This window comes from Vespa crabro, chromosome 1 (genome assembly GCF_910589235.1).
Source record: "Vespa crabro chromosome 1, iyVesCrab1.2, whole genome shotgun sequence".
Classification (NCBI taxonomy): domain Eukaryota; kingdom Metazoa; phylum Arthropoda; class Insecta; order Hymenoptera; family Vespidae; genus Vespa; species Vespa crabro.
In genome coordinates this window covers 912,745-940,659 of record NC_060955.1, presented here as the reverse complement: position 1 = coordinate 940,659, position 27,915 = coordinate 912,745, and the positions used below count along the sequence as shown (strand labels likewise).

Here is a 27,915-nt window from a genome sequence, read left to right as displayed (position 1 = left end):
CCTTTTCTTTCGATCAGAAAAAAGAGACGAAGTCGCAAAGTATGCGTGACGAACGTGCAAAGGAGACATAACGGACGTGATCAAAAACCGCAAACTTTATTTTGCATTAGGCACACGACGCTAGGTCCGATATCGATGATGTCACAGACTGTAATACAGACTGTAGAGGACGATCGGCGAAAAGAAAAAAGAAAAAAAAAAAAAGAAAAGAAAAAAAGGAACAAGAAAGGGAAGAAAAAAGAAAAGGAAAAGAAAAACTGCCTTTGCTACCAACAGCTCGGCTATCCCACGGACACGTCATCCTTATACTCATCCAGTGAGGGCGAGAGGAAGAGAGACAGACCGAAATATGCATGCATATTTTCGCATGATTCGCGCGCTACATAGTAACGTGGATATATGATTAAATTGCCTTGTTCTCGTTCACAATTTCCACGTGATAGGAAAGTTTATAAAGCAAAATAAACGATAATAGAAATTTTACGTTTCCATTCAAATATGACGAATTTAATCTGATTATATTATTATACATACACGAGAAAAATCTATCTGACCGAGATACGATATTGTCTTGAATTTTTAATGAGTTAATCTGTATCAGAGAATTAAAAATTAAATATATTTAGATCGCTTTAATAAAATCAAGGATAAATGTGTCCTTGTTTTTTTTTTCTTCTTCTTTTAAAAATTATTTACGAGTAAGCGTCAATCTCGCTTTATCTTGCAGAGAGGTCCAAGATATGCATGTATCATTTTAGTACATGTATATATATATACATACACACATATATATGTATATATATCTGGTGAGTTATAAACGGTCAGCCTTTGTATCATATAAATCACAGGACGATTCGTAAATTCTCTAACGGCGTTACGTATGTTATAAGTATGCATGCATATATATGTATATACATATATTTTGTGTATCTTGAAAATATCAGAGTATAGACAATTGTGACTTTTCCGCTGTTCCTTTCAGAATCAGAAATAGGTAATTTTAAACGTAGACGTTATCTCATATACGCTTACTTGTTTATTTATTGGGATTTGTTTGTTTATTTACTTACTTGTTTGCTCGCTTGAACTATGACGCTCTCGATAAAACAAAGTCAATCTTTTTATAATAGAAATGACATAATGGGATTAGAGTACGTTAGCTAACCAGAACATCTTTATCATTAGTCAAAAACTATTACGATGCATATACGTTCAAACTTATTTTTACACGATTCGTCACGAGTCCTGATGATACATACATATACACACACACACACATATATATATATATATATATACACATTCACAGATTCGCATACATACGTTATACTTGTCGAGTAACCAATAATATAAGAAATCTCGTTAGAGAAAGAGAGAGAGAGAGAGAATTACATATTTGCGTATTTTCCAAATCTTCCATTTGCCAATAAAACCAACCTATAATAAAGTAAAATATTTTTGGCCTTCGATGAAGTATTATTTACATCCGATCGTATTAAAATAAGATCATCGTTTCTCTCTCTCTCTCTCTCTCTCTCTCTCTCTCTCTCTCTAACTATATCCTTCACTTCGAAGTAGCAGATAGAAATGGTAGCGAAAGGAGGATCTCCTTACAATATTTATCCAAAGGGAACTTGAATCTCTCGATCGAGAAAGGGATTCTGGGTGCAAGGCGATCAACGTTTTGATCTAAATTTAACCATCTCTTTTTCTAAGAGAACATTTTCGCTTGCTGATCAAACGAAAGGCACTTTTCTTTTCTTTCTTCTTCTTCTTCTTTTTTTGTTTCTTTTCTTTTTCTTTTTATTCGTCTTCCTTTAAATCCCTCGGACGAGAGACGACGGGAGGACCAATTTTAATTTTTATTTGCAATTTGTTCACTTCTATTTTCTTTCCCTTCTTCTTCCCTTCTTCTCTTTTTCCCTTCTCTTTTCATGGGTTTTTTGTTTTGTTTTGTTTTATTTCTCCATAAGAGAAAACAATTAGGCAGGAACATGTAACATTAAGACAAAAGCTAAGAAAAGGGAAGCTTCCGAGAATTCTTTCTTATCGATCGTATCACCATAACCCTCTCCCCTTCCTCCCACACTCCTCTTCTGCGTCTCCCCACCTTCCTGGCATCATAAAACTTTCTCGTCTTTGTTTGTTCCGGGAAACTTTTCTTTTTTTTTTTTTTTTTTTTTTTCTCAAAATCCGCCTCCCACTATCTCCAATGGTGAGAAAAGTAATCTTCTCTTAGAGGAATAATCACGAAATTTCACGGGCATTTTTCATTTTTCTAAAGTTTTTTCGAAAATGTTTTCGAATCGCTTAGCGAGACGAACGATAATACTTGACAAATTTTTTCGTGTTTTAAGTTTGATTGAAACGGGAAGATTTCCAAAGGTTTCAAATGATTTTCAAAAATCACATATATACTTCCTTTTCCGAGAATGTTTGTTTTCCTTTTTCATTTTTTTTTTCTTTTTTTTTTTTTTTTTTGTCGAATCGTGAAACCGCAAACAAGCTTAGAAACTTTCTCACATTTCGAATTGTATTTTAAAAAAATGTTTTGAAGAAAGGATTAACCGATTAGGTTACTTTTAGGCCCACCCTTTGTATCTTCTTTCCTTCCTTATTTTGTTTTCGATGCATGAAAATTCTAAGAGGTGGAATGAATATAATGCATAATATTTCGATTCAGAAGGATTTAGAAGAAGCCTTCGAAAGGCTGAGCTCGTCAGCCTTCTCCGATGGATAGGGAATGCTGAATGAGTGACGTCAGCCATCGCATTCTCTCACGCCTTAATGGTTATTATTGCCAGGAGGTACGCACTCTTATTTTCCTCCTCCTCCTTTTTTTCTTTTCTTCGAATGTGCAATCGTAAGTAAAATAAGCGTGTATGTGTACGTGTACGTGTGTTCCCTCTAATAAACATTCAACATTTTCTCTTGTTACTGAGCACAATTAGAAAATTTCAAATCATTTGAATAATTATCTTCGTAATCTAATTTCTTTTTAAAACGTTGAATTTTTTTCTTGTTGTTCTCCTTTCTTTTTTTTTCTTTTTCTTTCTTTTTTTTCTTCTTTTTTTTTTTTTTTACAAAAACAGAATTACACCGGTCATTATATTTTATTACAATTCTATAATATTTTTCTTCTTTCTTTATTTAAACATCGGTGTAATATTAATTTATACCGATTTAATTAATAGATTAAATTAATACGATAATTGCATAGATAACAAACAAATGCGTATGCAGTTAATCATATTTTGACAGTCCTTTGATTATTGTGGACTTAAAAAGCAAAAAATTTACAACGATTACATCGACCTAATTATTTTTTTTTTTTTTTTTTTTTTTTTTTTTTTTTTTTTTTTTTTATTTTATAAATATCACGAAGGCTTAGGTGAAAAATTAATTATCGAAAGAGAATACAGTGCATGTGGGAATAAGTACGCAAACCTTTAACAAAATTAGAACATACATTATAAATATTACGAGGATTCGGATTAAAAATTAATTTTATCGAGAATGAAAATACGTGTAAATACGTGCGTAAAAAAAAAAATTAATAATGCATATGTAATTAGAATATAAAATGTAAAATATAAGTAACCAATCGGTAAGTGTAAGTGTCGGAAGACGGATAATAAAACTAGGGAGTGCCATTGCCCGAATTGAATCGCGTTTTATGCTGTATGGTATATGTATGGGTGTGTATATGCGTGTGTACACGTGGAAGACCTAAAAAGCGCAGTTTCGTGCCGCTCCTCCTTCACCTCCTTCACCTCCAGTTCTTCCCTCAGCGCGCGGTCTGAATCGCAGAGAAGACCGATGCCCGATACAAAGAGGATATTTAAGCGGCGCGAGCCGCCCTTTGATATGTCCAACTTGAGAGGAAGGAAAGTCAAGAGGGAAAGAGACAGAGAGTGTATGTGTGTGAGAGAGAGTGAGAGAGAGAAGGGAGGAGGAAGAGAAGAAATCATCTCAATGACGGATTCATACGACTTTTTTACCAGGTTTTTTTTTGCTTCTGAAACTTCTTCGACTTTTCTTTCGCCTTTTTCTTACTCCTTTTTTTTGTTATTATTATTATTATTATTATTATTATTATTATTATTATTATTATTATTATTATTATTATTATTATTATTATTATTATTATTTTAATAATTATATAATATCATTGAAATATAAGATAAACGATTGACCGTGATTACGATTATAAAATCAATGATTTCTTTGCCTTTATGACACTTGAACTACCGGCGAATTTTGTAGAAAAAAAAAAGGAAGAAAAAAGAAAATAAAATTGACGGATTTGAAATATCTTTTCTTTTTTTTTTTTTACCAGAATCGAATTCATGACAATTAGATCAATCGAAATTCTTTGCTCATTATTACGTAATTAAATAAATGTTAAAAATAGCAAGATATTGATAACTATTCTTTGGGAAGTCAACGTGTTAAAATTGATACATATCCGATAAATTAAACGATAAAGTAAATCGATAGCTTTATCGTTTAATATATGAATATCCTTGAATAGCATCTTATATATTATACCTATATACAATAGTTGAAAATGATATTTTGGAACCGGAAATCTTTCATCCTGTATTATACTTTTCTCAATGTATATTCCGAGATACACATACGCATATTCAAACATCTCTGTTTGATCTCCATTACGGAGAAGGATAGAACGTAAGTACATACATATATACATATATACATACATGTATACATAGACGAATTCTATTGCGTAATATTCACAACTACTCTTCTTTAGTTTAGCTAGTAGTCTAGCAGCAGACGTGGATGAACGATTCGAATCCGTTATTGCGCGAGCAGTTCGCTAACTCGAAAATAACCTTGCTCTCGAGCAGTCTGCAAGGGATATAACGTTGAAGGAAAGAGAAAGAGAAAGAGAAAGAGAAAGAGAAAGAGAAAGAGAAAGAGAAAGAGAAAGAGAGAGAAATAGAAAGAGAGAAATAGCAAAAGGGACACGACATTGAAATTGGCTCGAAGCCAAACGGGAAGATAACGTAGGAGCACAGATGCCGTTGGTGCTGATGCCTCCTTTGCTTTGGGTGTAAGAACCTCCGTTGGCCCAGGGTTCCTTTCGAGGGTCTCTCTCGCGTACTATGTACAAGATTTTTATTAACTCCAGGGGGTGCCTGATTTAGACACCGACGCCATCGGCCATCGGCAAAACACACACTCCGAATATTCTCTATACGAGTTTTAACATTTTCATCTTCAAAAATTACCTCTTCACATTGGATATACATATCCACATCCATTTATTCGATTTCTTTCGATCTAATCTAACACACATTTTTCCTATCATTTTCCATTATCGAACTTTTCAATCGTGATTTTTAATTCTTCGTTATTATATCAAAATAATCATCCTCTCGAAGATAGACAAACGTTTATTTCTATTTTTATATATTATTTTCATTAATAATTTATAGATACATGTAGGACGAATGTTTTTTGTAGGACGATCGAGTATTCTACTCTATCCAGTGATCAATGAATAAATGAATAAATAAATAGTTGTAATGTTTAGTAAATATACACATATATATATATATATATATATATATATATTTATACTAAAAGAAAAAAGTATTAAATACGTGACTCACGATGATGTCACTACACCCGCGAACGTTCATTCTCGTTCTAGTCATATTTGGTAAGAAGATGATAACTCTCGATCATAAAACTGTGAATAAGGAAAAAGAAAAAAAAAAAACGGGGAAAAAAGAAGAAAGGATAAAAAAAAGTGAAAATAAAAAGAAAAAAAAAAGAGAATTATTGTATTCCTTCCTATTTTTTTAGAACGTGACTTAGAAAGAAACATTTGATTTAGTAATCTCCGAGTTAGGCAAGCTTCATCATGCCGAGCTCTTGCACCTTATCGTTGTTATTATACGTGCTCGCGTAAGCAGGATGTGGTGTAATTATTCGTTGGCCGCATACTACTCATCTTACGTGAGTAGGCGAATGTCAACAATTTATCTTAGTTCGTGTAAACGTGCGACGATGACGATTACTATGACGATGACGAGCTCGTGTGTCAATGTTAACAAAAAAAAAAAAAAAAAAGGAAGAAAAAAGTGAAAGTACTCGAAGAGAAGGCTGAAGAAGTATCTGATCCAATCAAAATTAACATATATACATATGTGAGTATATGTTACGAAGTTCTTTCGATAAATCCTATAATCGATGATCAAAGGATGTCGTCGATCGTGAATCTCTGTGAAGTGCCAAGGATAGGGCAGCATTTATCGTAAGGCGCAAATTGTAGCCTTCATTTTCTATGGGGTGAGACAGATGGGACATGGTTTAAAAAATGGCCTAATATATTTGTTGAAATCGAAGGTAGAAAAAAAATTAATGAAAGAAAAGAAAAACAGAAAATTTGATCAATTGAAACAAGCTCGTTCTTTCGACGCCTCTTTATTATAATGTTTGCGCTTACAATTAGGCCATTAAAAGATATTAATACGGCGGTCCTTTTTAAAAGACACTCGTCAATTCTTGAAAAATTTTTAACACGAATCCTTCTGGGAACAATGAACTTGAAACAAAGAAATCATTTTTCATGCACGTCACGTAAACGTTTAACCCTACACACGTTTCGCCAACAGGATTTAATACTTTACCTTGTTTGGAATCGATTTTTCTGCGAATCAGGGAGAACAGCTGTCTCGAGAAAGACAAATTTCTCTCTTTATCCTCGCGTTACTCCGGTTAACTTTATTTAAATGCCATGTAACTTTTCAAGTCTGTCATATATTTATATTCATACTATATTAACATACGTACTTGTATCTGCCTTCGTTCGATTGCAATTTTTTTTTCTTCCTCTTCGTCTTTGTTTTTTTCTTTTATCTTACTTTCGGTATAAATTATCTTTAACGCGATACGATACTATTACAAATGTGATATATTTAGTATAACAATATTAAAATTATATACTACAATTATACTAAATCAAATTTTATCATTTGTATATTCAAAAAAACAAAAAAAAAAAAAAAGAAAAAACAAAAATTTAAAAAATATATATATATATATATATTTTTTTTTTCGTTGACACGAAAAAGAAATTGCATTATGAAATATTAACTATCCGTTTGCTCTGTATAAATAAATCGAATTTCATTAAACGACTTTAAAAGATATGAAAGATTATAAAAGATTGTGGAAACTCTATTAAATTCATTTGAAGTCCTGAGTCAACTGTATTAAAGTTAGAATTAATCGTATTTGGAAGGACGAAAAGGATTGACGATCATCATGAATATCGAAAACTCAAAAGATGAATACGATTGATCGTTCGTATTCGACAACACTACCTACCCCTTCGCGTTCTACGAAATGATCAACAAAATTCGAAAGGAATGTGACCACGTAAGCACCCACATACCCATACGAATCATTCTCGCATTATAATCTTCATTATCATCCATGGGAAAAATAACCCTTTGAGACGCCTCTTACGAGATTTACGATGTATAGATGTATGTAGATATGTGTATATATATACATATATATATATATATATATATATATATATATATATATATATGTATATTTAAAATATACCTTCTTACACTACGATTCATGTTTTATCCGATTATAACATGAAAGCATCTCGTTAATGCTTCATAACTTTTATGTCTCATAATGTATACGTTTGTATTTGCGTATTTGTACGTGTGTGTGTTTATTAGTTTGTATTTTAATCTTTCTATTTTATCTTTTTCGTTAGAAAAATTAATTAATATAATTTATGTTGGAAATATTAAAATGTTATTTTTTTATATAAATAAGCTTTAGACTTATTGTACTATTAATAGTACAATAATTTATCTTTAATTACAATATAAATAAATAAGAATAATTTATTTATATTAAATAATATTTTATTCAATTTTTAATATATATACATATATATACTTTTAAATTATTAATTTATGTAGTATAAATATTTAATCACTTAAATTTTAATATAAGAAGTAAATTATTTTCATCCTTCTTATATTACAATTATAAATTAAATAACTTTTTATATTTATTACCAAAAAAGAATCACTATAATAATTCTATCAATAAAATTAATAATTATTTCAATATAACTAGATATACATATACTGTAACTTTCACATTATATAATATTGGTAAAAAAAATAAAAAAAGAAACAAAAAACCCCGTCCAAAAGAAAAAGAAAAAATTTACATCACATGTACAGAGTTGAGATTTTTCTTTTTTTTTCTTTTTTTTTTTTTTTTTTTTTTTTTTTATATATTATACAAGTGACGACAAGTAATATGTATTTTAACGCGTTAGAACATATATCGACAGTCGATTTCTCTAATTCGCGATGAAAAATAATAAATTATTTTCAACGATAATAAAATGTATGAGAGAAAATCTAAATAGGAAAGATATTGCATTTATTTAACGCATTAAGTATCGGCTCTGGATCATAGTAATAACCAATAACGAGCTCTCTCATTCTAACGACTAAAAAAAGACAAGCTGTCCCGTAGACGACTTTAGTTGCTGTACTTATTTGTACTAGTCGTTATTCTCAAGACTTCTATTTTTATTTCTCTCTTTCTTTCTCTCTCTCTCTCTCTCTCTTTCTCTCTGTTTCTCTCTTTCTTTTTCTATTTCTCTTTCTCCCTAGGACGTGGCACGTGCACGGTACTCAATGATGTCATTCTAGTTCTTCGACTTGGCTATCCTTAATTACGAGGCAGGCAGCATTACCATGACAATTAACGGGACAACGGACGGTTCGCGAGTTCACGTCGTTCTTCTCTTCTTCGTACTTCCGGCAATGATCGAGCCTAGCACGATCGTGGGAAGATCGGTCAGTTTATAAAAAAAAAAAAAAAAACAAAAAAAAAAAAGAAAAGAAAAAAATATTGTCGATCGATAAAATGTTTTTTTTTTTTTTTTTCTTGGTTTCTACGTACCACGATCTCTAGATTATTACGATTCAAACGTCTAATCCATTTTATAAAATTTCTTTTTAAAAAATTCTCTTTCGATTAAACTCTATTAGAATAAATGCATATTGGATACATTTGTGACATTAAAAATAAATCGTAAATGAAAGATATTTGTACGGACAAATTTTTCAATGTTAACAGGAGAATACGAAACAATGAAGTATAAGAAGGTTAGTCGTGGATTGACCCAGTTAGCTGAAAAGAATCTTCGGTAAATCACTCGAGAAGGCAGACAGTTGTTGTCGTTGTCGTTGTCGTCGTTATCGTGAATTTCCGTGAATTCTCAATGAAGTAGCCGAGTCGTGACTGGTTTAGATAAGCAACAGAGAAGTCGGTTCCTTGACACTGTCGACCGACCAACCGATCGATCGATCGATCGATCGATCGACCGATCGATCCGATCCACTCTATCTTGTTGCGACCATGGACCACATTAATTGACCGGTCTGTCGAGTTTTGCTTCTGAGTTCAGTGAAAAGCGAATAGGAGATAAATAAAAAAAAAAAAAGAAAGAAATGAATAAAAATAAAAATAAAAAAAGAAATAAAAAATAGAAGATAGGTGTTGACAGTGCGATCTACTCTATAATGCTTATCAACGATAAATTTAGATTAGATTTCTTTTTTTTTTTTATTTTTTTTTATGTATCTATATATTTAAGTAAATAAGCTATACAATCGAATGATTTGAAATTTGCAAAGTCATCATTTGGAATAAAGATAATTTCAAAGATAATACAAGTTGGATTTAGCATCAACTTTTGCCACTATGATTTTTCGAATACATATACATATATATATATATATATATACATACAATATACATATATGTATATATACGTTCTCATGAATCTTCGTGAAAGTCTAAGGACGTATCTCGTTGAGAAAGAGAATCCTTTAAGATAATCGATAGTATTGGTTTGTATATCGCTACCATAGGTATTACTCTTTTCTCCAGGACTATCACGTAAACTCAATCGACCAGTTTGTCGAGTTTCGTATATGGCGAAACGAGAACTCTCGTTGGAAAGTCGAGGACTTGAGTATAGAAAAGAAAGAACAACGGAAAGATATGTCGTTCGTTCTTCCGATAGATCGATGTCCGATCATAAACAGAATCATTGACCCTTTGCTATGTGATTTCGTTGGACATTTCTACGAAGCTTTTTTTACGTAAGTTCTTATGTCGTACTTTCATACATATATAAATACATACTATATTTATGTCTTTATATACATATTATACGCGTGTATGCATATATATATACATATATGTATGTACGTATGTATATGTGTACGTTATGCAATCAAACATCAAATGCCAATGATAATCATAATGACAATATTATTCATTTCTATCCCCGTTAGTTATTCATTTCTAAATCGGTTTAGACGTTAATGAGACTTAACGACGTAGTACTCACGATATTATCAAGTCTTTCGAATTTTAAAAAGCAAACGAGGTGAAATCGTACGAAGAATATCATCTAATTGTATTCATTGTTAATTTTTTTTCTCGTATAAATCGATGATGAAAATGATAAAGTGATTTTAATGGAACACTTTCGTCGAGGTTTCATCAAAGATGTTAGATACGTTTGATAGAAAACGTTTTCTCTTTCTCTTTCTCTCTTTCTTTATTTCTCTTTTTCTTGTTTTTCTTCCTTTTGTTAGGTTAGATCATGGACCCAACCATTAATCGACCGGTCCAGTCTAGTCGCTTATATGGAGTATCGAAGGAAGCTACCGGTAGTTGCTAGAGACGAGGAAAGAAATATCGTGTTAACGATCGATTTATGATCCTTTTGCTAACACTGACCTTTATCGTTTTCTTCCTCGAGGTAAACGCCAGCTAAGTTTATCGATTCCTCCAACGTGAGAAAAGTTCAAGTTCAGATTAAAAGAAAAAGAAAAAAAAAAAAAAAAAAAAAAATACAGAAAAAAGAGAAGAGAGAAAGAAAGAAAAAATATATCGATCGTCTATTACTCAACGGTATTGTTATTTTAAAAATATTACACTTTGATCTTATATCGTAATCGGTTAAAAATAGTTAAACTCGTTAAAAATAATACCAAGATAATTGCTAACGTTGTAAAAAAATGCATCTACATCTTTAAAATTTTCACAAAATCGCAGGATAAAAGTGAAACGATAAGAATTTAATTGAACATAATAAAAATCATTAATTAATACGTTCTAAACAAGTGACTATATTAATGATTTTCATTTATTCGAGATTGATAAGATTTTAATATCTTATGTAATAACGAATGTAAAAAATATTTATTTGTATTGATAAATATTCTCTCCTATAATCAGTAATAATTCATCAAGACTCGTTAAAAAGATTTATATTCATGAATAAATCACGATCGATAAATATTTCAACAAAATCGACAAAATATAATTTGATCTTGTTATAATATTTATATGGGAATTTATATAATATATTTGACGAAATTTATCAAGTTATATTGAAACATTTTTTTTCATTATAATTAATTATTAATACATACATATATATATATATATGTATATATATATATATATATATATATATATATATATATATCCTTCTTTTAATAGTTTAACATAAATATTCTTCTACAATTTATTAAGATTAATTAAAATATTTCTCTTCGTTGTAATAAATTTTCATTAATAAATTGTTGATACACACACACACACACACACACACACACACATATATATATATATTTTTAATTTTTCTTTTTTACGAATAAATATCTCACAACAGTCCTTGACAAATTTCAGCGATAAACTACAAATCATTTCCATATACAAATAGGTAGATATATAGCAAGTTGAATTATATCTTACAATATTTTACAACACAATAGAAGAGGCATGGAGGAGAGAGTATTATTCCGGTAATACACGATTAATGAAATTTCAAAAGAGTACAAGATCATTCTGATTTTCTCAGCAATACGTCTGACATAATCGCAAGGTATATCATGAATTTACAATGGTCTCGATCTCGAATCATGAATTGAGTTAGCTCGAAGTTCTCTTTCTCAAGAGATCCTCCTCAAGGATCTGTTTTTTCGTCTACAGAGGAAAAAGACCTCGGAATCCCTCCCTCCCTCTCTCTCTCTCTCTCTCTCTCTCTCCGTCTATCTCTATCTTTCTTCTTTTTTTCTCATGGCACTTCTTTGCCGCTATAAATCAATGTCCAGAGCGTAGAAGTAAATGCATAAATCGTGCGGAGGCCAGAAGAAGGAGCGAAATGCTTCCGCTTATGCAACCGGTTGGCGCTTACGTGAGGATTCATTGTGTAGAGCGTTAAAGCCATTTTTATATTTATACATATATATATATATATATATATATATATATATATATATATGTATGTATGTATGTATGTATGTATGTATGTATGTATGTATATATGCATATACGTATTAGCGACTATCGGCTAGTAATTCATGCTCGATGTTACATTAAGTTACATATGTACGTTAGTTTACTTTACTTTACCAGCATACATTAATTCTTTTCGATAATAACTTACGTACGCAAAACAATATACTTACGTATGTATGTACGTACATATGTAAGTATATATGTATGTACATATGCATATGTACGAAAGAAAACGGTCATCGATTAACGCTCCTTGACACGATTGATAAACTTCTATTTAAAGTGGAACGAGAGAGAGAGAGAGAGAGAGAGAGAGAGAGAGAGAGAGAGAGAGAGAGAAAGAAAGAGAGAGATACATAGAGGCTATACGGTATGGTATCTTACATATATTTTCCTCAATGAATTCTTATCCCGTTAGATTAGAATTGGGTTGGGTCAAATTGATACCAAATCGTTTGTTCCTAATTGAAAATCAGTCAGAAATTATTAGATTATGAGCTTAACTTTTTTTGGGATAGTGAGCGATTCAAGATTAAAGAGGAAGGAGAAGAAAAAAAGAAGAAGAAGTGGAGGAGGAAGAGGAGAAGAAGAAGAAGAAGGAGGAGAAAGAGGGAGAGGCAAGAAGCACGATGTATCGGAGACCGAGAACAGGATATCTCGTGAAAGGAAAGAGACACGCACATCTCTCTGTCTTCTTCTCTCTCTCTCTCTCTCTCTCAACCTCCCTCTCTCTCTTCCTCTCTCGCTGTTGTTGGTATGGGTCGCTCTTCCATTTAAATAATTCGTTCAACGAGCTGCTTTAATTCGACCACTTGGACTGCTTGACATTCCTTGAATGGCAAGCATCATGAAGATAAAATAAATGAAGGAAGTCGTTCGTCTTTCGAGAGAGAGAGAGAAAGAGATAAATAGAGAGAGAGAGAGAGAGAGAGAGAGAGAGAGAGAGAGAGAGAAAGGAATAATAGAATGTTTCGAAAGCATAGATTTTATCAAAAAAAGAAAATAAAAAGAATAAAGAAAAAAGAAAAGAAAGAATAGAATAAAATAAAAAATAAACAACAAAAAAAAAAAGAGAAAATAATTATTTCTTGCGAGTAATCGAGAGAGAAAGAGACAGAGAGACGAAGAGAGACGAAGAAAGAGAGAGAGAGAGACTTCTCTTTTACATGGACTCGTTGGTCTCGCCCACGCTCTCTTCAAACATCCTCGCAAGGACATAGGACTCTCTTCGCCATTAAGAGCAAGCAAATATTTGCGGCCCCCCTTAAGTACGCACTTTTTCCTCACGAAGCTACCTTTACTCTCATACGAGGAAGGTATTTCATAACTAAACAATATCTATACATTTTTCGATTTGTACATATATACATAGGTACATAAGTAAGTAAATACATTCGCCAATGCATTTTGGGATTCCTCTTCTATTATAGAATGAAAATCCTTTTGGTTTGGTCCAATGTCAAAAAAAAAAAAAAAAAGGATGTATTCTTCGTTCGACGAATTTTTCGCAGACCTTTCGACAGAGATAGGGGAGAAGTTTTTTTGCCTTTTTTTTGATTTTGTCTTTCTTTCTTTCTTTTTTTTTTTGTTTTGTTTTTGCGACAAACTACACAACCCTCGTTTCTAATAATGACGTAATTATTTCCGTCCCACGCATCACGACCACACGTTAGCGAGAACGTTACGAGAGAACTTGCATGCTGTTGAGCATTGCTACGGCATCCATAAACCACATACGGAGGGTTGCATGTTTTTTCTCTTTTTCTTTCTTTCTTTTTCTCTCTCTCTCTCTCTTTCTCTTTCTCTCTCTCTCTCTTTCTCTCTGTCCGTCTGTCTCTCTTTCTCCCTCTATTCTCAAAGGCTGCGTCATCCTGGTATCAGACTTCGATGTTGTGAGAGCAAATCGAAGCAATGGGACTACAACGACGAAGAGCAAGACGACGTTGCTAAGCTACATAACATTTTCCAACGTTTTATCGCTTTTAGCTTTATACGTTTCTATCGTGCTCAGTTATAGAACACGCTAATAATATATTTCTCTTTGAATTCGAAGAAATGTTATCTTAGAATTTTTTAATTGGTCTTCCATACCTACATACGTTGTACATTTATTTCATTTTAATTATATATACATATATATATATATATATATATATATATATATATTTAATTATATATGTATATATATGTAGATACATAAAAATTATTTAAATAATAATTAATTATAAATATCTCTAATGTCTTCTTCGAGTATGGAATAAATCAATGCGACGATATTAAATAATTTTTTATAGTATCAATAAATCCTTCTAATAAATTCATTCATTTCCTCCTCGTTGTGTTAGAATAAAAGTACATTTCTACGATAACGCATAATGTATCTTGTCGATTGACGAAAATGTGCAAGGAAAAAAAGAAAGAAAAAAAAAAAAGCAAAAGATATATGAGAAGCACTTAACAGCATACATGTCATCGAGGATGTCCTGTCGACACCTTATAATTCCCTTTCTCGTTCATTGTAAACAGTACCATACGGTGGTGATTTAACGAACTTTTTTTAAGATGTATTTCATACTAAATTGAACCATCTCTTTTCTTCTTCTTCTGTATACCAATCGAACAAAGATAGAATAACAAAAAAGTAAAGCGTATGAATACAATTTTCTCTGTCACGTTTCTAATATTCTATGTAGAATAATAATGTAATTCTCGTTCTAATTCTATTTCTAAATTATTCAACTTCGTATAATTTCGTCAATCAACTCTTGCTTGAATAGATCTCAAAATAATTTAACTTCCATATGGAAAACAATTTAATCGATTATTCATGGGAAACTTTCAATATCGGCGTACGTGAATGTAGGAGATTTATTTTGACATTTCTATTATCGAAGGAAATATTTCGTATATAATGAATTTATATATATATATATATATATATATATATATATATATATATATACACACATAAGATATTTTAAATTGTGGAAAATTAAAATTGTTAAACAGTTTAGAAAATCTTATCACTCTTACTTTCCATTATCTCATTTGTCTCTCTCTCTCTCTCTCTCTCTCTCTCTCTCTCTCTCTCTCTCGAATATTAACCCTTTTTTTATGTTCGCGTCTGCGAGAAAAGCTCGTGCATTCGAACTCACAAAGCACGTATAGACAAGAAGAGTTACAAAAATGAAAAAACATGAATAGAGAAAGAAAGAGAGAGAACTAGAGAGAGAATGAGAGAGAGAAAGAAAGAGATAGATAGATAGATAGAGAGAAAGAGAGAGAAAGTCGCATAATACGTTCGCTATATTCGAGTCCGGAGGGCTGCACGCTTTATTTTCGATGTTAACTTCGTCACCGTCCGTACTCGACTAGGGTCATTGACCTATACAGAGAGAGAGAAAGAAAGAGAGAAAGAGAGAGAGAGAGAGAGAGAAAGAAGGAGAAAGAGAGAGAGAAAGAGAAAAGCATGAGCATTTGCGCCAAGTAACGAGCCCGAGGTGATTTAAGCACTGGCTAATGACTTTTCGCTCACGCTAAAAGTTAGTCCGAGCTTCCGACTTTATGCACTCGCGCCATAATGTCGCCTCGGTTGAATTAGTTGCTTTAATCGGTACGACAAGACTTGACTCTCTCTCTCTCTCTCTCTCTCTCTCTCTCTCTCTACGATGCGTATCGTTCCCCCTCCTCCCTCGGCCGTTCCTCGATTCCCCGCCGCCCCTCTAAAATCCCTGCAACAGTATTATGGTCGCAACTAATGAATATATAATGAGGATGCATTATATGCCAGTTAAATTATCGTACGAGCAGGATTAATCATATTTTAGCTTATTATGGGACGATCACGAAACGTATCACGACGTTTAAACGTACGCGACAGAAATACTAATTGTTTTTTTAATATGTATAATCAAATGTTTCTTATGATTTAATAATACTTGACAACTTTATCATTATTACGCTAGAAACTTATAACGAGATTTCATTTCTCCGTAAACGAATCTCTACTTTTTTTTTATTACTTTTTTATTTAATTATTTATTTCTTTATTTAATTTATTTTTCTTTTTTTTTTTCATTTTCATTTTCATTTTCATCATTTTCTTCGTATCTCCGTAAAAATTATTACACAAAATGATGAATTACAATTATAAGGGAAGGGGGGAGAGGATCAGGTACGAATGATACCCCACAAGCACGTATGATTTATATTTTAAAATAGAAAGAAATAAAAAAAACCCGTGAACAAAATTTTCTCATACGAAGTAAAGCAATTAACTTTCTGTCATTGAAATTAAAACGTATCAAATTAAAAATCGATACATACACACACAAATATATATATATATATTGCTCGTGCAACATGAAAGTTAGACGGCGTCACAAAGGATAAATAAAATATTTTTATAAATGAATGCATCGTTGGGTCTAATGAATCGACTCAATTTCTTTAATTAACGGATACTCGAACGATCGAAATAGGTATTAATTAAGTACGTGACTATTGGTATGTACAAAATAGGGACCACACAATAGGAAACGTATGGCGAGCATACATATCTACGTTATATATATATATATATATACACACTCACAAATACATTGACTAAGTTTAATGGAACTATATATACACACATATAAATACATATATCTACATATACGTACATAGTAGAAGGGAAAACCGTTAAACTCGTGACAGTTCGGCCGTACGGAACAATTTGAAACAACAATCGGATGTGGAAGGCGATTCTAACAGAAGGGCCCTTTCATCGTCTATTTCCTTGTTTTCACGTGTTCCAAACTCAACCATTACAACCATTATCGGAAGCAATAAACGACGTAACGTAAAGCGCGCGATGCGTAACGCCCCTTTTTTTCTATTCATATATATATATATATATATAACTATCTATCTTTCTCTCTCTCGCACTCGTCCATATGTACACGCTTTACCTATTGCTAGTAGAGACTACTAGACCGAAGAGAACCAAACGTCCTCTCTCTCTCTCTCTCTCTCTCTCTCTCTCTCTCTCTCTCTCTCTCTCTCTCTCTCTCTCTCTCTCTGACAGTGCCACGCGAGTAGACGCATGAAAACAGATCCTATTATTAGGAACGATGGAATTTCTTGACAAAGAAAATGAGAAGAAGAAGAAGAAGAAGAAGAGGAAGAAGCAGAAGAGGAAGGAAAAGGAGACAGACGATGGCGACGACGAGGCAGAGCCCTTTTTTTCGTGCTTGCGGTTTTTATTTCTCCCTTTGAAAAAATTCTTTTCAAAATATCCCTCCTCTTCCTTCTTCCTTCTTCTATTTTTTTTCCACCCTCGCCATCGACAAGGGCTTTTCACGTGGCTTTAGTCACAAAAGCCGGCCGAAGGATCGAGGTCAAAAACGCGATGAATCGGTAAAGAAATCTTGTTAGATTCTGACAAACATACGATGCAACAACATTCTTTCTGAAAAGAATTCTTTTTTGCCTCCCTTTTTTTTTTTCCTTTTTTTTTTTTTTTTGTGAATCATCAACAAGAGTATAACCTTATTTTATTTCTTTTCTTTTCTCTTTGAAAGATATGACGTTCGTCGCGTGATTATTATCGTATAAGAAGTCAATTTGTAATAATAATGAGAATTAGAAGGAAAATGAAAAAATACTTGAATAAAAAAAGAAACATTTTAATATTACTGAAATTTTTTTTTCGAATTAAAAAAAAAAAAGAAAAAGAAAATAATAATAAATAAATAAATAAAAATATTTCTTTTTTCGTTCGCAAACAAGGGATACAAACAAGGAATATAAAATCTTATAATATTTCATTTTTCTATGGGAGGAGGGGGGGAAAGAAAAAACAAACGAACGAACCACCAAAAAAGAAAAAAAAAAAAACAAAAGATCGTAGTACGATTTCTCTTATATTCGATAATGGCCGCGGCTTCTAATACTAAGAATCAAAAGAAAAATATAAATCTATCTAATAAGTTCTACGAACGTTCAAGGAGCTTCCGTCGCATGAACGGGTAACGAGTCGTGCCTCGATGATTAGCTCGATCGTTAACGAGCTTAGAATAAGCGAATACCCGAGCGAACGTGGATATATGGTATAGTAAAAGAAGAAGAGGGAAATCACGTCGACGCCGAGACCCTACTAAGCGAATCGAGATTTATACGTGAATGTGTGCGAGTAGTTTGCTTATGGCCTTTCGTCGCGTCTTACACACTTACAATATAAAACACATATATACATATATACATGCGTGCATGGGTGTGTACATACATAGATACATCATACATACATACGTAGAATGTAGATGCGCTACGTAAATTATGCGTGCACTTAGACCTCCGGCGATAATGCAAATGGGATCATGCTTGCCTTTGCCAATGCCGGAATTCAGTAGTTGTAACAGTTCTACGTATTATCCGGATTGCTATACTATCGATATCATCTTTGAAACGATAGAGAGAGAGAGAGAGAGAGAGAGAGAGAGAGAGAGAGAGAGATGAAAATTAAGAGATAAAAGAAGTCGTGATCGTTTAGCTCTATTCGATTCGATAATCGTTTTTCTTTTTCTCTCTTCTCTCTGACATTCTTATCTAATTCTTATTTAATACCTATTATCCATCATTTATGCGAATTATTTCGATATATAAAAGCCTAAGACGAAATATGAAATTGAGTGTAACTAGATGAGATCACGTTTATTAAGACGACCAAATTCTATAAAATTCTAAAAATATATTTATACGATTTAACAGAGCTAATGTCGCATTTCTAACATCCTAAGGAAATAAATAGACTTTAACGTTGAATCGCCATTGGATTTTGATACTGACAAATTTAACGCTACAAGTAGAATAAATTTTGTTGAAAGAAGAACGGAAGTAGCGAAAAAAAAAAGAAGAAGAAAAATAAGAAATGAAAAAGAAACGCGAGGCGTCATCGGGTCTACGAAGAAATCGAAACAGAAAAGAAAAAGAACGGGGTAAAGGGGACGGAAAGGGCATTGAGAAGGAGGAGGAGGAGGAGGAGGAAAAGGGTTGGTTGGTAAAACGATCGCTTTCGGTTTTTACTTCCGGCGAGGAGGTAAAAACGGTAATCGAACTTGATGAAAGTAGGGTAACCAGTACTTTAAACCGTTGCTAGTTAAACGATCCAGCAACCCTTATGTATTTCGACACGGTATTATTATTATATATTTCGTAGGTGGAATTAGGATTTAGAAGCAAAAAAAAGAATAGAGAAAAAAAGAAAAATCCGACACCCTTTTTCACTAGCAACCCCTTTTCACAGAAAAAAATTTCAAATATGTACGAAATGATTAGATACGGATTAAGTGGTGGTCAAATAAATGGATGAAGAGGAATCCAATATTATCATTCATATAGATCGTCCTTTTATCCAAGAATTTAGGATCCTAGTAATATATTCCTAAGAGACGATATATTAGAAAGAAAAAGAAAGAGAGACAGAGAGCAAGAGAGAGAGAGAGGCAGGGAGAAAGGAAAAAAAAATAGAATAATCTTTAAAGTTAGATTTATTAACACCTACGGAAGATATTAAAGTTGAAAGGCTCGAAGCACGCGAACCCTAATTTCCATTAAAGGATACGAATGAGTAGTACTCGTGAATACGCCTTATCTCGTGTGGATTCTGATAAGAACGTTTATCGGTTAACGCCGTTCTTCTCGAAGATCGATGTGATGAAAAATCCTTTTTTAATCATATCCTTTTATTTCGAAAGGATTTGAATGAGGGAATGGGGATAGAGAGAAAAAAAAAGAGAGCCCTCAACGTCCCTTTCCAAAATCGACATTTTCGTTCATTCGCACAAAATTGAATCTCCACGAACCAATCCACCGTTAGAGAAAAAAATTTCCTCACATTTCGAAATATTTCAATCGATGAAATTTCATTTCGTTTCGTTTCGTTTTCTCTTCTTGTTTTTTTTTTTGTCCTTCCTTCGTAGATGGTAAAAATTTATCTCTCAACTTAAACGCAAAATAGGTACGTTCGAATTCGTAAAACGTTTACCATAAAATTCCTCCGACTTCATATCGATGTTACCGTCGTAATAAAAGGATTTAATTCGTTCATAAATTTCAAACGCGCGCAAATAAAAAAATATGACGAGGAATTCTTTTTTTGAGGGTGGAGATAAAAGAAAGAGAGAGAGAGAGAGAGAGAGAGAGAGAGAGAGCAAAGAAAAAAAAAGAGGAAAAAGAAAGTGTACCAGAATTTCAAAGGCTAATTATTTCGTCTCTTTACGAGTCCTCAGTTGGTTCGTACAAATTCACGATAACCGATTTAACACGATAGTTTATAATAAAATATATTCGCGAGCGATCGTACAGATCTTAATTTGTGGCTGACATAATTTTCCCCGACCTAGAAACCATTGAAATATTCAACCTACTGCCGACCCTCTTTTCTCGTGTCTATGTCACCATTTTCCAACGATTGAATGGATGTTCGGTCGGACGGACGGACGGACGAATGGACGGTAACCTATACTAAGAGTACGTGTCAGAGTTACTTAATTGGCACCGGCACGAACCCGTCATTTCTTTTGAACCGAGCAAAGTATATATATATATATATTTATGAGAATCTCGCGAATCGTATCCAACGATGCAATTACAACTATCCCGATAAATACGATAATAACGTATGTACATTTAATAACCATACTTAAATTTAATATATAATAATATTCAATAATCGTAGTTAGGTATTTAAATAAATCGTATTATTTCAAAGAATTATTTCAATCTCGAAATAATAAATAATAAATATACTTTTTAAATAACGTTTGAAAATAAAGAAACATATCAATCCACATGATACTTATCAATTGACCTATACCCATGATAAAGATATATAAATCACTGAATAAAGTACGATGTTACGATATAATAATGATACCAACATTAAAAGTCAATTTGAAACGAGTAAAATAATATAAAGAACAATTTTTCGAATAGAGAGCAAGTTAGAAAATGACGGTAGGATGACGTCATTGGTCACGACCAAAAAAGAGGAAGAAGAAGAGGGAGAAGGAGGAGGAGGAAAGAAGAAGAATAGAGAGAGAGAGAGAGAGAGAGAGAGAGAAAATGCGAAAACAACGCGCACACATATCGATAGGATTCTCTACGTCATCGTGTTAAACTATCGCTACGTACGATCGCAACACGCGCGTGCTCGTGCTCTAAAAGACTGCTCGGTATTCCTCAAGTGATCTATCGGTCTACGCCTAAAAATTCATCTATGCGTCCAACGTGTATTCGTGCACGAAAGAGAGAAATAGAGAGAAAAAGAGAAACAGAGAGAGAGAGAGAGAGAGAGAGAAAGGGAGAAAGGGAAATAGAGAGAAAGAGAGAGAGAGAGAGAGAGAGGGAGAGAGAGAGAGAAGGTTGGAATGCCGCGGGCGGTTCAACGGCCTGCGGTGTCTTCGGGTTCTCGTGATCCCCGCTCGTGTATCGCATCCTCGTGTGTGCTATACTACGTCGACTTGGATATAATGCCAGCACTGTCGCCAAAACGTTCGAGATTCTTCCCGCCCATGAAACTCTGTCCTTCTAACGTTAGAATATTATTACGATGAGATAAAAAGTTCCATCAAAGACAGAGAGAGAGAGAGAGAGAGAGAGAGAGAGAAAAAATCTAATCGAAATCGTTCAGCCCTCTTTCCTGATTTATATCGGTAATTATATCAATGATATTCGATGATCGATATAATATGATCGGTATTACGATAATTCTTATGTCTCCGATTCAATGATCTATATTATCGATCATTATTATACGTCATACGATTTTTACGCTCGACACTAAACTCGTCATTATGTCGATGATTTTCTTCGATAATCGATATTATTATCGTTTTCTATATCTATCATTTAAATGATCTATATTATGGATTATTGTTATCCATTATGTCATACGATTTTCACGATCGACACTACGATCGTCATTATGTTAATGATTCATCGATGATCGATATAATGATCGATAATTCTTATGTCTTCGATTCAATGATCTATATTATAGATCATTATTATGCGTCATAAGATTTCACGATCGACACTAAGCTCGTCATTATGTCGATGATTCTTCGACAATCGATATTATTATCGTTTTCTATATCTACCATTGAAATGATCTATATTATAGATCATTATTACTATGTCATAAGATTTTCACGATCGGCACTAATCTCGTCATTATGTTAATGGTTTTACAAGGATCGATATTATCGGTCATTATTAGATTTGTCTAGGATTAAATGATATCTATTAAAATAATTATTATGACACCGATTCACATGATCGATCCTATATGATCATCATTATGACACGATGATCGATATTATCGTCATTATTGTGTCTACGGTTCAACAATCCGTACTATTATCATTATTACCTACTTTAATCGTTCGATATTGTTGTACATATGTCAGTGATAAAAAAAAAAAAGAAAAAAAAAAAAAAGAAAGAAAGAAAGGGATAATGATTAAATCGACTTTTTTTTTTCAAATGTCAAATTCGTTCGAAATGATTCACTCATATACATTATGCGTACTTGAACTTGATTCGTTCATATGAATTCGATCCTACGACCTTCTTTAAAAGCAACACACTAATCGTGACAAAGTTTAATGAGTCAAATCAAGTTGGCAACATTATTCACGAGACAATTCGATAGCCCGTTAGAGAGGTGTATGTGTGTACATATTAACAATTTTATTATCGACGGCGCCTAAGAAGTATAACGGGGTTTTATATATAACCATAGGCCAACCAAATATTAATAGTACACATATGTATGTGATACGAATGATATTGAACGTCGACGGTCTTTCTTTTTAATGCAAATATATTTTTTTTAAATCCATGCCTGGATTTAATCATCAGTACGATACTATTGACGCCTATCATAAATACGATATGACGAGTTAAAAGCTATTATTTCGAATGCATTAATTTTCATTGGGCAAACAAATCTTCGATCTTTACGACAAATCGTTTCGATGAAAGTGACGGAGTGGGGTGGGGGGTGGAGGAGGGTGGGGAAGAGAGGCGGCTCGGAGTGAAAGAAAAAAGAAGGAAAAGAAAAAGGAAAAAAGAAAAAAAAAAGAGATTAGGTTAGATGAAAGAATCATATTTAAATGGATGACGACGTCTACCATGACAGATGTTCGTAAGGACCGAATAAGAACCTACCGGAGTCGAAGAAAAGCCTAAGAAAAGGTTAAAGAAAGACCTTAGAAAAGGCGTGCGCATTCTTCGAACAGGTGTTTCCTTCAATGGGGTTCGCTCGAACGAGGACTACTACCTCTGTATATACCTGTGTTCAATCTTTACACCAATGCTTTTGGTCCATGGTGCTACTAGGTCCTCGTCTAATTAATTACCGAACAACCGACGGTAACATGCTTCTGCTTTATCCGAATCTAACACGAAACGATATACCTTTTGACTACCTGTTGAAAAAAAAAAAAAAAAAAAAAAAAGAAAAGAAAAAAACAGAAAAAGATCTCTAAATTTCTTCTCCATCTTTTATTATCCCTTTTGCTTATCTTTCAAAAAAGAAAAAAAAAATTTCTCTAACATTAAGAATGAAATCTGATCTATCGACTAATTGATATCATTCTTTAATTCTCTCTAAAAAAAAAAAAAAAAACAAAAACGAACTAATTGTCTCGAAAGCGTGAACTGAATATATAATTTTCTGACGTAAATGGTAAGGAATAAAGCTTAAAAAAAGAAAGAAGAGTAAAAAAGGAAAAAGAAAGAAAAGTTTTACGAAGAGCACGCAACGTTATAATAATAATGGTTGGTAGTAGTAGTAATAGTAGATACTTAAAAAAAATAATAGTATTCTTTAATTACAATGAATTAGCTCGAACACTTCGATGAACATTCGAATTGAATATAATTTTCAATTTGTATATAATAAAAAGAAAAAGAAAAATAAATGAGAATTTCTTTCATAAGAAAGAAACGAAAAACACGTGACATAGAATAATAGTAGTAGTAGTAGTTGTAGTAGTGGTTGTAATAGTAGTAACAGTAATAGATACGTAAAACGATGCCGGTCATCTCTGACTCTCGACCTACAATTTTACAATGTGGAATATACGATGATGACAATCGGAGAAATCTTCTCCGATGCGTTACTCCTAAACATATTGCACTATCAAGCAGAAAGTACAATAAGAACGCGCCAGAAATTCCATTCTCTCGATCTATACTGCAAAATATTTATATTCATATACCTATACGTTTCCCTAAGTAAGTACGTGAATAGTATATATATATATATATATATATATATATATATATATATGTGTGTGTGTGTGTGTGTGTGTATATATATGTATGTATAGTGTAAGCGCATATAATAACTCGTGCAAGAGAAATATTTCCCTAATGACTCGGTTATTTGACCGAACCATAACACGCAATACAACATTAAAAAGAAATCAACTTACTTGAGAGAACTAACAGTTACGAGAGTGCACTATATTAACCCCATTTTCACTTCATCTTTCTCTTCTTTCTTTTTCTTTTTTTTTTTTTTTCCCCCCCATTTAATCGCTCAGACTTCTTCTGCGTTTTAATAGATTTTTTCTTATTCCCTTTTCATCCCTATTTTTTCTTTTTTTTTTTTTCTTTTGAACATAAAAATGTACGATACGTATTTCTTTTCATATAAAAAGTATATATATATATATATATATATATATATATATATATATATATATATATATATATATATATATAAATGTATATGCATATGATATAAAAATATGCATAATTTTTTTTTTTTTCATAAAAAAATAAATGTATATAAATTATAAACGTACATATAATATACCGACATATATATATATATATATATATATATAAATATATACAGTGCAATATAAAATATGTATATCTTTTTCTGTTTCACAAAATTTACTCTAACGAGATTACGACGTTCTTTAAAGAAAAAGAAAAAAAAAAAAAAGAAAGAAGCAAAACAAATTGTTATAGAACACCACTCTAAAAAAAAAGAAAAAAAAAAGGAATGAAAAAGGTCAACAAGTTCAAAGGTTTAAAACGAAAATGTCATACATCCCTTAAAACGATTTCAATTTTGAAATATAACCGAAATAAAAGCTCATGCTTTCCGACTATTACTCATGGACTCGTAATAAATCATCAAAGCTTTTTACCGAGAGGAGCTAATTAATTTTCTCCCATTTTTTTTCCTGTTATACGATAAACGTGTACACACACACCCAGAGAGAAAAAGAGAGAGAGAGAGAGAGAGAGAGAGAGAGAGAGAGAGAGAGAGAGGGAGAGAGAAGAGAGGCAATAACAATAAATTCCTTAGCACGTGAATAAACGAAGTTAGGATCGCCTGTCAACGGGCGTAGCTAATGCAACAGCAGCAGCAGCAGCAACACACCATCAGTAGCACTAGGAGCAACAGCAGGACCAATAGTAGTTCCTCCCCTTTTTATATTTCTCCTTTGTGAAGGGTTCTGTTTTAACGATCCCCTACGTTTTCTAGCTTAAGCTTTAACACGAAAACATCCCCTCGTCTTAACCTCTAACAAAGTTCCGAGATTAGGGTTAACCCCTAAAAAAGCTTGAAGAAAACGTTTGTCGGCTTTAAAAGTGTCGTAGTTCACAGTAGACGAATCGAGTTACAACTAGAAAAAGAACCCGGTTACCACACGTTTCTCGCGGTGTCGTAAAGATAACGTTGTCGTTGTAAGCGTTAGCGTTGGAACGAAGATAGGGGAAAAGAGTAAAAATGTTTACCTCGTTGATATGGAATATAGAGAAAGAAGAGGAGGAGAAAGGGGGCAGAGGATAAAGGGAGGAGGGGGTTGGGAAGAACAAATCGTTACTAATGTACCTGCCAGTCTAAGGACCTCTCTTCCAGGATGATAGATCCTCTTTCGTTCTTTTTATCTTTCTTTTTGTTTTCTTCTTCTTCTTCTTCTTCGTATCAGAGAGGAAGAAGGAGAAAGAGAAAGAGTGAGAGTGAGAGTAAGAGGAAACATTCCAAGATATTCGAAGGATTCGAAAAATCGAATCGATTGTACCACAGTCACAAACTGTCAGGATGAAAAAGTAGTAGTAGTAGTAGTAGTAGTTAAAGGCAGTAATGTGCCTTCGATAAGATCGGTTCTTTCTTTCAAAGGCCATTGTTTAACCCTATCGTCGATCTTACGAAGTGCAACGAATGTCAAAGAGAGAAAGAAAGATAAAAGAATGACGAGGATTGTTAGAAAGGAACAAGACAGAGAAAGAACAAGATAAGAATAAGAATATCTTTCGTTGTTCGATTCGTAATGATAATTTATATAGGATACCAAGAGACGTAAGCTACGTTTAAATAAGATAGATCATTACGAAATAACTACCGACTAACAATATCGATTGATGATCGATACACACTGTTCTAAAAGGTAATCCGATTATGCGAACGTCATTGTTAAATCAAAATCTTTCTATTTAATTCTATACCGTACATATAGGAAGCGATTGAAAACGTCATGGAAACCATCTTGGCTGAGACAAACGAAGAATTAGCTTGCTAAGTCGTGCTAACTCCGGGATCCTTGAATATGCATGAACTACCAATTTTGTTCTTGATGATCTCCGGATGGTGTTGCGTCTATCGAAGAATCACGAAGGTTAAATATTCATGGGGGAGGAATTGGAAGGGGAGAGAAAAGGGATGGAAGAGGGGACGAGGGAGAGAGAAGGGGATCGGCTACAGTCAAGGTGCGTCTATCTAAATGGGAACGAAGAAGAAAGAAACGGACAAAGATCTAAGGAAATAGAAAAGGATGAAAGAAGATTCTTCAATAATGAATACTCACTTAGTAGAATTAAACAACGGGATAAGTATATTCTTTGCGTGTGCATATATACGTATACGCGTATGTACATATATTCTACCGTAATGTGATCATTACGAAAACCTAAACTGTTCTTGAATATCGACCATTCTTTTATGGTTTAACTGCTAACCCCTCCGCCCCAACCCCATTGGTTACAATCGTTATTTCCTGGTACGCAATCCAACGCGTATTAACTTTTACCGCGAACTACCATGTACGAACGGTGACGTTAAGTACAACTAACAATAATTCTATTTAAGAGAACTTCGCAGAACGTCATTTTCTTCTTGCACTTCTTTTTTTATTTTTCTTTTCTTTTTTTTTTTTTCTTTTTTTTTTTTTTTTTTTTTGTTCCTTCTAAAGAATGTGGATTGTTAAGGTACTGATCGAAATAGGTTCGTGACCGTTAATGATTCTATTCTGTCGTTTGTTTTTCTTTGAAAATATACTGAGATATAACTGTTCTCATTATTGGAAAAGCTGACTTTTATTTTTTCTTTTTTTTTTTTTTTCCTATTTATACGTGCATAACTTTTTAGAAACTCTCTCTCCTCTCTATTGAAAAATAGGTAATATATAATATACGTAAGATGTAAATTAT

General features: G+C 32.7%; 1 protein-coding gene across 1 annotated transcript in view; it reads right to left on the bottom strand.

Moving 5' to 3' along the window:
• Nucleotides 1–27,915, bottom strand: part of LOC124426370 (lachesin-like) — a 67,520-nt gene that overhangs the window by 6,609 nt on the left and 32,996 nt on the right. The window lies entirely within an intron of this gene.